This window comes from Aythya ferina (assembly GCF_964211825.1).
Source record: "Aythya ferina genome assembly, chromosome: 20".
NCBI classification, from domain to species: Eukaryota; Metazoa; Chordata; class Aves; order Anseriformes; family Anatidae; genus Aythya; species Aythya ferina.
In genome coordinates this window covers 11,086,847-11,100,157 of record NC_140318.1, presented here as the reverse complement: position 1 = coordinate 11,100,157, position 13,311 = coordinate 11,086,847, and the positions used below count along the sequence as shown (strand labels likewise).

Here is a 13,311-nt window from a genome sequence, read left to right as displayed (position 1 = left end):
ATAACCCTTTACTGGATGAATGGATAATCTCAGCAATCCAGTAAATCTCTATCTTGATCTGCTTCCCTTGTTAGTCTCCCTTTCTATTCACTCAGAGGACCTTAAACTATACCATGCTGATTTCTTCATGATTACTTTCATTCCAGACCAGGCCTAAACACTACTAGAATCAAAGCACAATAATCCAAGGATTTCCGTTCAAATTAACATTTCCTCTGTTATCCCTGTTGTTAGCAAATCCCTTGGATCCTGTCTGCAGCTCCACATCTTCCGTCCTGGGCCGGAGTTAAGGCAGCAGGTCTGCAGCTTACACAGGATCCAGGCAACACTCAAGTTGGTGATAAGTGCCTTTTCTTTCTCCGAAAGGAACTGCTGGTATGCCTTGCAAATATTTCCAAAATTCAGGAATCCCACAAGCTATTGGCATTTTAATTTCTAGGTTATCTTATCAGACTTGACCTAGATTTTCTTCAGGTTTTTCTCACCTGAGAGCTGATACACCTTGTTAACAACATGAAGCCTGTCTGTTTAGTAAGTTTTACCTCTTATTTATGTTTGACTTTGATGTGGGCATCTCTATGCATGGGTCCTCCTGTCTCCTTCAAAGAGGGAATATCTTCTTTGTTAAATGCCTGAAATGCAAATAACATTTTGACTTCATGAACTTCTTATCAAACTAATTGACATTTCATGTAAAAGCTCACATGGTGAAACATGAGTTTCAGAGTGGCCTGACATGCTGAGGCAGAAGGCAGCAAGGAAGGAGGAACGTTAGATGACACAGAGAATGGAGATGTAGGAGATGCAGCCACCAGAGATCAGCAACTATAGTGACCTAAAGCTGAAGGAGACACTGGCTTCACAGTAGCTGAAGATCCTCACTGCTATTTAAAATATAAAAGAAGGGATGGCTGATTACTGGCCTGAGATTTTGACCAGTAGATCCTTTTATAATACAAGATCAAATCTTACAATGCACTAGTGGCCTTGTCCGAGCACTGAGAAGACCACTGTCTTGAACAATTTCCACTACTACATCTAAGGGACTAAAAAACCTTGTATTAATCCTTCAGTGTGAGGGTCCTCGGTGATTCTTTCTGAGCAATTATTTTTTCCCCTGTCATCACCAAACAATGACAAGACCAAGTAAAGCTGCTTCCCAGGGTCAGTCAAGTCTCTGTCAAGCATTCAGAGGATGAAGTCAACAACTCCACCACACTTGCCTTGTATGCCTCCTCTGCTTGCACCCAGAGCCAGAGAAACAGTATCTTTCTGGAGATAATCTAATGTCAAATCCCAGAAAGTCAGAACAAATTCTGACCACACTATTCACCATAAACTGTGCGCCAAGTTTTGGATCTCTTCCCAAGCCATTTCAGTGTTATCTACATCATGTGCGATAATAAGTTGCTTTCAGAACTCCTTTGGGGGAGAGTTCTTCCTCACCTTTTAACTCCTGAATAAGCTTGAGAAGGTCTTCTTCAGTCAGCAGGCTTTCAATGCAGTGTTTATATACCCCACGAGTTGGAATAACAAGGTCATTTTTGGTGGCAGAAACAATTTTCACATGGGACAAAGGAAAATTTGGAAGTTGAGGTTCAGTTCTTCTCACAACATATCTTGTAGGTTGGCAATGTGTAGTCAACAAACAATTCCTCCAACACCTGTACCAGGAGCCAGGCCTTCCATTTGTTTTTGAGTATGTCTGGAAAATGGGTCTCCAGTGACCTTCTCACTGCCCTTTGCTGCTTCTTCTGCCTTTCCATCCTCTTTCTGCATCACCACCCAGCAAATGAGTCATACAGTTTCAGGGGGAGCAGTGTACCTGAGTTCAATGGCTCAGATTTATGTTCCAGAAGTGGCATGTGCAGCACTGTGCATGAGACTGGCTGCACAGACCTAGAGATCCCAGTATGCTACAAAAGTCTCTACCATTATCTTCAGAAAAAGTTGAGAAAAATGCTGCATTAGTCAAGTTTTGCACTGTTACGCATCCATAAACAGTATTATTACCCTGAAAGGCATGTGTTTTTCTCACTATGATTTATTAGCTGCAGTTATAGTTGCAATAATCATGGTCTAATTTTTCACAAAGTACTACAGTTTATGCATAGTTTTAACCACCTTTTGAAAGACCTTTAAGTAATGATGAATCGACCCATAAAATAATACAAATGTTAGAACCAACATATTATTCTCCTTTAGGCATGGGTAGGAATATCTGATTTATGTCTGCCAAATGATTTGGCTTCTGAGCAACTGGCAACAAATTCAAAGTTAAATTGCGAAGCTGTGGGCAACCACTTGCAAAGATCAGGATTCTTTCCTTTTTCATTTCAACATGAAATGCCATGTCTGTTCAGGGGTGATTTAATCTAATTCACTTGTTCACAGAGCAGCAAGTTAGCTACTTCAAGCTAGTGTGCATCTACACTACTTTGCCACAATGCCATAAAGTGCCTCTCTTATTAAGCTTTATGTATGCACAAGTCCACACCTGATCAAAGTAACCGCTGGAGAAAGATCCCACCCTATGGAGCTCTCCTGCAAAGCTCTCCATTCTGAGAGTTTGTTCATGCAGATGCCTACCAGAAACTGCAGGGTCTGAAAAGAGATGAAAAGGGAATCCTAACTTCTCCTTCAATGCAACTAATCCAGCCAACTCCATTTCCATGCTGCTGGCAGGCACTGTGGAGGCGACATTTTGGGATGTCCGCTTATGTGGTCAGTAAAAGGAACAGGATGCTACACGTTCAGAATGCCCAGGACTAATGTGTGTGTCTCACCTGAAGAGAGACCATCACCTCTAGTTCCTTCTTAAGCCCCAAAGACGCTGCACACTGAACAAAAGTGGCACCGTGCATCATCCTCAGGATGCACGATAACAGAAGTGTTGGGTGCTTTAGCCAACATTCACAACAGAACGGTGCTCTGCTACATCTGCTTGCCTCTACATTGTTTGCATTGCATCATTTTCTTACATGCTTTTAAAACTTTCTTAGAAGTTTTGAAGGATGGTCCCAAACATCGCTTTCACCACCTATCTGCCCTTCACGGCCTTCCACACTGGAAAGCTGGCCCGTGATGCTATTTAACTACTTTTCCTGACTGCTTCAAAAGTGGAAGGGGAGCTATAGCTATGCATGCTGTCTTAAGAAAGGTGTTCAGTGGTGAGCATGCATTACCTCAGAGGACAAGTCCTCTTGTTCCCCTCCCTAGCTCCCCTGCAGTTATTAACTGCTATTTTTTCAAATATCAGGTTTTATACAAATGAGGGCAAATCTGTATAACCCTGATGCTGTCACAGGTCACAAACCTAAAATGAGGCAACAATCCAGGTACCAAAGCAGCTCGCTCCAGCTTTGAGTGCTTCTGCTACAGAGCTAGAGGAAGCCAGATGTGCACACAGATACCAACCATCCATGTCCAGTCTCTTGAACATGCCAAGAGGAACGTCTCTTGCCAAGCTTCAAGCAATAGGTGCAGTGCAGAGCAAGGCAGAAAAGCCTTAAGCACAGCCCTCCCTGCAGGGTGTTTCAGTGAGGTGAGACCACAGAAAACAGACAAGGGTTCTGCTTGACAAGAAAGGCACTAGTTGAAAAGATTTGTACCTGTCCCATGTATTCCCATCTTGTTTGAGGTACCTTTGTATTCAGCAATGGACTGCACATCCCCTGCACAAATGCAGACCAGCTTCGTAAAAGCTGCATGTGACTGTGGGCTGTTCCTGTCCCTCTTCAGGGAATTTATCAGCCCAGTGATAGAAATAAGGTGCAGGAAAGTTGCTACTTATATTCTTTATCAGGGAAGAAAGTTCTTGCAGCCTAATGGTGTTTACAGACAGCAATATTTAGTTAAAAAAAAAAAAAAAAAAAAAAAAAAAGCACAAGAAACTCCCCAACGGAGAAGAGCAGTGCTGCAAAAGGCAGAAGCAGAGGGACTGCTCAAGTTGTAACATTTCAAAGCACATCCATGTGAATCTCACAGAAAAAAAGACCTCCCTGAGAAGTGGGATTTTCCTGCCCCAACAAAGACAGCATACCACAACTCAGGAAACCACTAACTTCATTCTCAAATGTGCTGGATGGACACAGCACATTTTTAGAAGAACTGCAGCATTCCCTCCCCATGCAGGCAAGCCTGACTGCATAATTGCTCCTCATCGTGCCTCTCACCTGCTCCAAAGCTTTCTGGAATACAATAAGGAAATCAGGGATAACACGCCGGCAACAGAAAATTGCCAACTCCTAGAAATTATTAATCCCTTCAAATGCTGAAGGAATATCCTTTTTCAAAGTTGTGGTCTGTGAAGTTGGCACAGCTCATACTGAAGAGAAATACCATCGTCACTGGCACGAAAGCATGAAGCACCAACCTGTGCTGATGAGATGCTTGGTCTGGGTTTTCTTCACAGAAAACCACCTTCTACCACCTCCATCAGTCTAAAGAGCCTGGGGAAAACAATGGCCTGAGCCAGAGGCTCAGTGAGGAGGGAAGTTGCTCATCAATAGTAATTAACTGCCGCTTGCTATTTACCGGGAGGAAAAACTTCTTTTAGAGCACTGTGCATCTCCCTACAGAGCTCTAACAGAAATTTAGCGAGTGAGGCACCAACTCGGGGCTGCACAAACTTTTGCAATCCCTGCAGACAGCAGGCGTCAGCTGCTTATGCTTCACTGAGCCCCGCCACTGCCCAGTGCCGCTCAACACCAAGCCCCACACTGGTGCACACAGGAGAGGTCCCAAGAGGTGCAGGGCAGTGTCTGCATCCAGATAACATTGTTTTAGTATAGGGCTGCATCTCTGTTTTCACATATTAATTAATAGCTCATATTCTTGAGGACTGGGGCAAACTTGCAGCCCAGACGTTTTGAGATGGAAGCACTGAGAAAAACACAGGTATGAGGCATGCCTGACCTACACTTAAACTGGCATTTGCAGCTTTATTGTCATTTTCGCCCATCTGCGACATTCAATGCATTGTCTTCCCCAGCCTGAGGAAGGACGCTGACGCATGGCACAGCCTACCCACTTGTCACCCTCAAACAAAGAGGAAGCTTGCAAGCGTGAGATCAGTAACTGGAAGACACAACGGCAGTTTGTCCCTGACGCCGGGCAGTTAATCCTGATGCATGATCCCCTTGTGAATTTAAAACACTAGATACATATTGTCTCTGGCCATGATTACACATCTAACGACTCACACTCCGGTAGATTAAAAGAATTTGTTTTGTGGTCACAAATCACTACAGAAAATAAAAAACGTCCAAGAAAAAAAATACAAGGAGGCTCAAAACTCAAAAAATATGCCATGCACTAAGAAATAAGTGGCTTCTAAGTTATGGCTTATGAGTGCAAAACAGCAACAGAACAATATTAGAAAGCTTTCATTTAAAAAAAAAATCATATTTGTACAACACTTTTTTATTTCATAGAATCGATCATGTGCAATTATTTGTCAGTATTTATAAAGGGAGATGCCAATTTAAAAAACAAGAAAACTACTCTAAATGCAGCATGATGTTAAATATAACATGAATGCAAATTTCATGGTTCAACTAGAACACTTTACAAATACTGAATATTGATTTTATTTCTGTACACTCCTTGATCTTGAGATGTGTAGACTGGAATCAGTGCTAACATCAACACTTTGATATACTAAATGAACTCACTCTGTTATTTCAAAATGGATTTTAAAATCCAATTTAAAATTTCAAAATGGATTTTATGTTTAAGTTCAGAAGCATGGCAAAGACAGTGCAATCCTGAACATTAAGACCACTGCAACACGTATTCTTAATTCCACTGGTTCACACCTGCTTACCTGCGAAGAAATTAACAATCCATTTACACAGATTCTCATTGTGGTCCAGTTTAAATTTTCTGGGAGGGAATCTAAATTGGTGAAGATTGTCACAAATTAAAAATAAGAAAAAAGTAGCAAAGGAAAAGCTATGAAGATAAGATGACTGAGGACACCAGAACATATATATTAAAAATACACCTTTCCAAGTATAATTTACATCTTCTCAGTCAGAATGATTAAAGCTAGTTCACAGGCAACTAAATAATTTAAATTTGTTTCTCAGATAACAGATATTCAATTTAATATGCTCACAGCAACCAGTTGTGAGAATTGGAACAGAGCTCTGGAGGTCTCCAGAGCTCCTGAGGAGAGAGAAGAGTACTGCACTAGCACGAAGGACGTGCCTGCTGTACTAAAAGGCAGATGCCTTCAGAGCACTGTATGTTTAGTCATCTCTTTATCAAACCCTTAACTAATTAAACAATCCTCTTGTCAAAGAGGACAGTCATTGTTTGTGTGACCAATGCCCTGTAAACATAATGGAATAATCTGCCTTTCTCCTTTTTTTTCTCCCTCAATTCTTCCAAACAGCTGGGGGATGCGCTGCCTGCTCTCTAGGAAGCCTCTGCTCATCTGTCATTCTCCTCTGCTTGCAGCGCGCTGCTGCCGCACGCAGCATCAGAAGCCAAGCTTCGGACAATAACGCCTCAGATGCAGCAACAATCAATCTGATACTGTGCCATTAATCGGTCCCCGGGCCTCTGAAGGGCCAAACGAACAATTAGCAGGGAAAAAGAAGCCATTCCTTGATAGAATTGACAATTAAAACTATATTGATATACAAACTGCAAAAGATGCTAAAATGAAAGCATTTCCAGTGCTCTCTTTTGACTTCAGTATGAAGGAAGAAGGAGCTTGCAAATGATAAAACTTTTATCAGGTGGCATTACGCTTGTTCTTATATGTGCACAACAACAGCAGCAAAAGCCACCAGCCACCCATTACAGGCTCAAGTCCTTCTGAAGATGATCTCCAAAGCCAGGCATACACGGCACCAGCTGACAGCAGGGCAGCATCCCCCCTCCAGCTCACTTCTGAATAAGCACCTGGCATCTTTGCCATGCCTACAGAATTGAGCACAACTGCTACCTGTCACAGACAGCCTTCCTGAAAGCTTCTGGTTTCCTACTTAGAGCAGCCTAGACACTGTCAATAGGAAGTTTAGACTAGCCAGACATGACATCTTGAAGTCAAATGCAGTAGCCTGAAACCAAAACGAATTGTTTTGAACACAGGCAGATTTTGCTGAACCGTCTGTCCTTCGCAGGGGGAAGCCAAGACCATGCGGGGAGGAGGGCCGTTGTGCACAGCCCTGGGGACACAGTCAGGATACAGCCCCATGCAGTCGGTGCTCGACACAGAGCCTGGCAGCAGGAGTTGGGTCCCGCACCTGCTGTCAGGCTGAGGAAACGTGATGCTTCCAGGAGGCAGAAGTACGGGAAGGACGAATTATATCCAAAAACGAAAACCTTTCAATGTCCATCAAAAGAAAGTTCATGGTTCTCTGCAGGCCCATCGTTGTTTTGAACATCAGAAATACCCGATTACCAAAATCTTTGCCGAACCACAGACAGGTGGAGGACAAAGAGGGAACACAAGAAGGATGATGTTCTTTCCTGGCCCACCAGCCCAGCTCCAGGACCACTGGCTTTGAGGAGAAATCCCCTCCACCCAAGCATCCACCTCAGCAGCCCACCTCAGGCAGCGCCCTGCTCCCAGCCAAGACAGGAGGCAGAAGCTGTCTTGCTCGGCCGCAGGGATGCTCAGGCAGGGCAGGGCGCACGCCGCACCGCGCAGCTCACGGAGGGGTTCGGGTGCCTGCCCGTCTGCGCCTGGCCTGACCCACAGCTCTCGGCAGCTCCTGGAGGAGCCAGCCTCCTCTAGGGAGGCAGAGTGGAGCCCCGTCCTTCGCTCAGCACAGAGCAAAACCCAGGAGAGCAGCACAATGGAAAGCCTGTTTCTCCTTGCGCTCATCTAGACTGCAGCAGGAAAAAAAAAAAAAAAAGAAAAGAAAAAAAAAGAAAAACTGCTCTATTTTTATTTTTAATCTACCACCAAGAGAGACATTATAGAGCCATGCTCAAATCTGTATGAGTTCCTCATCCCATTCCAAGTTAAACTCATCAAGTGTAAAGAAGACATCCCAAATGAAATACATAAAAGAAAAGCCAAAATGATGTTATCCTAGCAAAATTTCAAAAATGTACATATCTGTAACAAAACAACCGACAATATTGGCCTTATTACTCTTTCTCCGTCTCTCTCTCATTTCTGTTTTTTGTTTTCCTTCCCCCATGTTCCCTCCCCACCTCATCACTGCAGCCAAGTTTTAAACAATATACATGAAAATAGCAGCTTTCAATCTGTTCCTGGAGTAGCCAAGTTAATGAGGCCACATGGCATCCCAGGGCTCTCTGGAGGGAAAGGTTCAAAATGCTTCTTAGCGTGGCCTGTGCTGCTCTAAAAAATGTCAAGCATTTTAAACTGGCTAGCATTCCACTGTCGTTCTCCCCTGCTCTCCAAGCAGAAGAGTATTCAGATTTCCAAATGCATATTGTGGAAAGAATGAAGTGCTTCTGGAAAAACTGAAAGACCAATTTTCCTTTCTAAATTTAAAGATTTATAAATCCATGCAAATCTTTTTTAAAAAAAGAGAGTGCTTCTGCACGTTACAGCACAGCAATCAAACAGTTGTTGTAGAAACAAGTACCTGTTTTTCCTGACCTACATTTCAGGTTGGCAGGAAATCAAAGTCCATGTGAAATTACAACAGATTTTGAACAGACTTGTATGCACCCTCCAATCTCAGCTATTAAATCTGCTTGGGCCCAGTGAGTTCATTTTTGTAAGAAGGAAGGTCCCACTTTTTAAAATTACACATGCTCGGTATTACGTAAATGCAAATAGGTAGTCTTTTTGTTGTAACACTGAAAGGGAGAATTGGTTTTCCATAGAATTTGGTTCAACTAGACACATTTTTCTCTCCTTGAACTGCTATATTTTATCTCCTATATTTATCATAAAAGCCATGTGGTAACCACAAAAAGAAAATAAGTCTAGCTTTGTCCTGAAGGCCTCAGTATGAAAAACCTCCCTGGTTCACAGAGGCCTGTGTGGGTCCTGTGTGTACACAAACAAACAGCAACCAACAAAAGGTGTTTTTCAGTCCACCCACAGCCGGCGAGCAGGACACAGACACACCATCAGTCGTATGGGAACACTCTCACCTGCTTCCCTCCTGACCCCGACAGCTTGAGGCGGTGTGAGAGCAGACGGGCTGCGGTCCCAGCTCTCTGCAACATGCGCGTGGCTGTGCTGCTCCTGCCTGTGAGCTGGCCTGGGAGACAGCAAGCAGGGCTGCACAGGTTAACGGTGCCACCAGAACATGCCACCAGCAGGGATTCGGCTGCACCACCGAACTGCTTCTCCCAACTCTTACCACTGTGCTCCCAGGAAGCGGGACTGCTGATAGACTCCAGGCTGCAGCCCGCTCCTCTGTGGGATTTCCACCTCTGCAACAGAAAAGTCTGCTGATCCCAGCAAGAATGAAGTGCTGCAATAGAGAGACAGGACGGAGAAGAGCTCGTGTTTGTGAGGACTGAGTTCAGAGTGCACAGCACCACAGTTAGCTTTGGAAAGAAAATCCACCTATTACACTGGAGATTTCACCCCAGAATACTCTATGTAAGAAAGAAGTGCACTCCCCATCTTCACCTCTGCAAGTTTTATTTGCACATGAACAATCCACTGTGCTTTTGCTACTATCTGGTTTACCATAAGTTTGCAAAAACTTCATGTGAAGGGAACATATTAAGTTTCCTTTCTTTTCATGCCCACTTTCAGATCTCTGCAGTTTCACAATGTCCATATTTCACTAAAATTAAAATTGCTGCATTGCAAAACACATCCGAGACAGAAAGTTTCAATTAAGTCTTCTTTTTAAAATGTTTTTCACAATCATGACAAATTCTTGAAAAATATATCTTCTTCAGGCCAAGTGTGTTCCAATACGCTGTGTGTGCAAACCCCAGTGAGCAGACTTCCCACCTATGCAAATTCATGTGAATCCAAACATACTTTCACACACATATGCTAACAGCGCTATCTATACTAACCAGACCAAGCCTAAAAACCTTGTGGTACCCCACTGAATTCCAATCTCAGACCGACATACAGTATAAGGAGCCAGACATCCATTAGCACGAACCTAAACAGCACTCTGCTTTGGGAACTGCTGTTTTTGCTTATGTTTTTTGATTTATACCTCATAACTGCAAAACTAATGAGATTCTAATGAAAAGTAGGACATTATTCATTTGTTTCCCCCCAGGAGGTTAAGCATATTTTCAACAAGCATGCTGCTGATTAAAACAAGAGGTGATGGTTTTAAGAATCTTGTACGTAAACCTGTTCCCAAATGAGCATGTTCTAAAACAATACACTTGTTTCTGTAGTTTACAATTTCAGAAGCCTTCACTGCCCTTAGCTAAGTGATTTTGTTCAAATACATATATATATATATACACACACACACATACACTTGCCACTGCTACATGAAAAATAAACATCTAACCTGTGTATCAAGTTATTGCACTGAGATCTTGATAAAATACAAAAAGGACAAACCTTTGGTTATTCTGCTTCTTCAATGCCCCAAAGAAGTCACTCAAAAACCCTGCATGGATGTAAAACATAAGACTATAACTTTTAAAGATTGATAGGTACTTAAAATTGAGAAACTAAATGTAGTCAGATGCACAGAACGTTAGTCTATCTATACAGCTCTCATAGAAAAAAGCTGTAAGTCCAACCTAGTATATTAGGCACAAAATTATTATCCATTTAAAAGTGCACCCCCTAAATATCAGTGTTAGACGGACTCAAAAACTCAAAAACAACTGTATTAATACACAGGCCTGCAGTACGACGGTTGCATTTCACATCTATAAACTTTCTACAGTAGTTGCTATTCAGTCATAGGCTTAACATGTTCTAGTCTCTAGTGTATCCCATATAATTTGTATGCATCCAAGAGTGCTTTACACTGTCTTTTTTACATTCAGTTTATTTCAGACAGTACAGTACTCCTAAGATCTACTGTATAACATCTAGAAAGACTCTGATCTGAAACTCAGTCCCTCAATACAATAGGGTCACTGAAAAACGAAACACTAAACCAGAGCTTTTAAATAGGCATTTAAAATAGGAAATTAGTTCTATAAACATAAAACATTTGAACTGCCCATTTGTTATGGATAACTTAGTAAGGCCGCCAATTACAAAAGTCATGGACTCCAAATTGGCAGCATTTGCTTTCCAACATTACATCAAAACCCTGACTCTACCATGCTGGAATTTAACTCCTCAAGACACAAAACAGAAATACAGCAACTACAAGTTACAGAGGAACAATTTTAATAGCTTATTCATTAAAGCACATTCAGTTACTGCCTTATGGCTACATTGCACAATCCAAATTTAAAAGATTTTGATTGCAAAAGGCATCTTCTCTGGTGTTCAGGTTTGCCCAACTTCTTCCTTCTTTGCCTATATACTAAAAGATAAGATGCTAAGAGCATATTTTTCCTTCAAGCATTTCACTCCAGTCATCAAAATCACCAGGTGGCTTTAGGGAAACATAGGATTCAATCCACTGAATCTAAAATACTTCTTTCTTTAAAGGCAATAAACAATTCTGTAAGTGATCCTGCAGCATGCAGAAGATGAATGTCCCACAAAAATCACAAGAAAGATAAGTTGTTCCACCCAACTGAACAAACATTTCCTCACAGTCACGCCCTCCTCACATAAAAGCAGGAATCTTTCTAAACTCATGCTGAACAATTCTAGTGGAAGGTCACAAACAATAACAATGGATAATTAAAACAATAATCAAGCTTAGTAAGACAAAAATTAAAAGTAAATAGCTCATCAGTTGTGTTTTTTTGTTGTTGTTAGTGGTGGTGGTCGTTTTTTTTTCAAGCTGACCAAGCCTCAGTAAGAACATGTTTTGGACAGAAAAGAATTTGAAATTAAAAGATTACAACAAGATGCTATTCATCCAAGAAGCTCTCTCTAATTTGAGTACTATGGGATTCACTACAGAGCAAAGGGATTTTGTGGAACAAAGGCAAACAGAATGTAACAGACATGCTGAAGAGGTATTTGTGAATCATACATTCTTACGCTGCTAGGTGATTATCCATCCCCAAATCCAGCAGAAATTAAAACAAAAAAAAAAAAAGAATACCAATACAATAAGGAAATCTGGTTTTGCAATGGCTTTAAGAGCCTTAAATTAACCACCCGACTGCATTTTTTTAAAGTACATTATGTCTGAATAAATAAATAAACTCCTAGCTGTTACATTTACAAAGTTTTTAAAATTATGTATAGCAGCTACAGCATGCTGTGAATCCAACACACCTGCAATATGCTCACACAACGGGACGAAAGTAATTGTGACCTACCAAACTATACCCATTGCCATATATTCTGAAAACATACAGTTCTCTTCAAAGCTTGCATCTGTTCATTCTTCTTTTGTTCTTATACAAATGCTTAATTTGAAACAAAAGAAACACAACATAAAACAGTCTAATAAATACTTATGTTATCTGTGGCACAGTAATTACAGGGCTATGTCAACTGTAATTCTAGTGGCAATATCACAAGTGAGACGGAAGCATTCAAAACAATTTCAACCCACGAGTGAAACACCAGCATCAATGCTCAGCATCTTCCTGCCTCAGGAACCAGCACTGGATTCTCCTGAAAGAGCTAAACTCCCACAGGAACTCAGGAGGAAACATCCTGATTTAAAGCCTTCCGTTTGGTTCCACTGATCTCTAGACAGTCAGAGACAACTCAGAGAGCTGCTCCAGGCCTCTCCTACCTCCCGTTGGAACTTGCAGGCTGACACATCTCCAGCTCTCCTGCGCAGCCAGCCCTGCAGCTCATCCCACTGGCCGTGCATCACCAGCCCTGCCCTTAGCACATGAAACGTTCAGTGCTTCTTCCCTGAAGATGCAGGAATGGGAGTAGTGTCAGGACCACCATTAGCATTAAAAAAAAAATGTTGGGATAATGTATCTAGACAATACAGATAGTATGTTAATTTGGAGTTTTCTATGAGGGATGAAATTAGATCAAGAACAAGTACTGCTCTGCAGAATGCTTCCTTCCCCTGCGTCACCACCTTCTAAACAGAGGGTGATGAACCAAACCAGTGGGAGGGAAGGAGAGAGGGAAGGGAAGGAGAGAGGGAAGGGAAGGAGAGAGGGAAGGGAAGGAGAGAGGGAAGGGAAGGAGAGAGGGAAGGGAAGGGAAGGGAAGGGAAGGGAAGGGAAGGGAAGGGAAGGGAAGGGAAGGGAAGGGAAGGGAAGGGAAGGGAAGGGAAGGGAAGGGAAGGGAAGGGAAGGGAAGGGAAGGGAAGGGAAGGG

The 13,311-nt window shown here is 42.3% G+C and overlaps 1 protein-coding gene across 8 annotated transcripts in view; it reads right to left on the bottom strand.

Moving 5' to 3' along the window:
• EXD3 (exonuclease 3'-5' domain containing 3) overlaps window positions 1-13,311 on the bottom strand; it is a 300,789-nt gene that overhangs the window by 244,558 nt on the left and 42,920 nt on the right. For 3 of the 8 annotated variants that reach the window (XM_084494490.1, XM_084494491.1, XM_084494496.1), the window contains exon 2: window positions 543-632. The exons of the other annotated variants lie outside the window; for them this stretch is intronic. The gene's annotated coding sequence lies outside the window, so the exon portion shown is untranslated. The remainder of the gene's footprint in view (window positions 1-542; window positions 633-13,311) is intronic. 8 annotated transcript variants of the gene reach the window in all.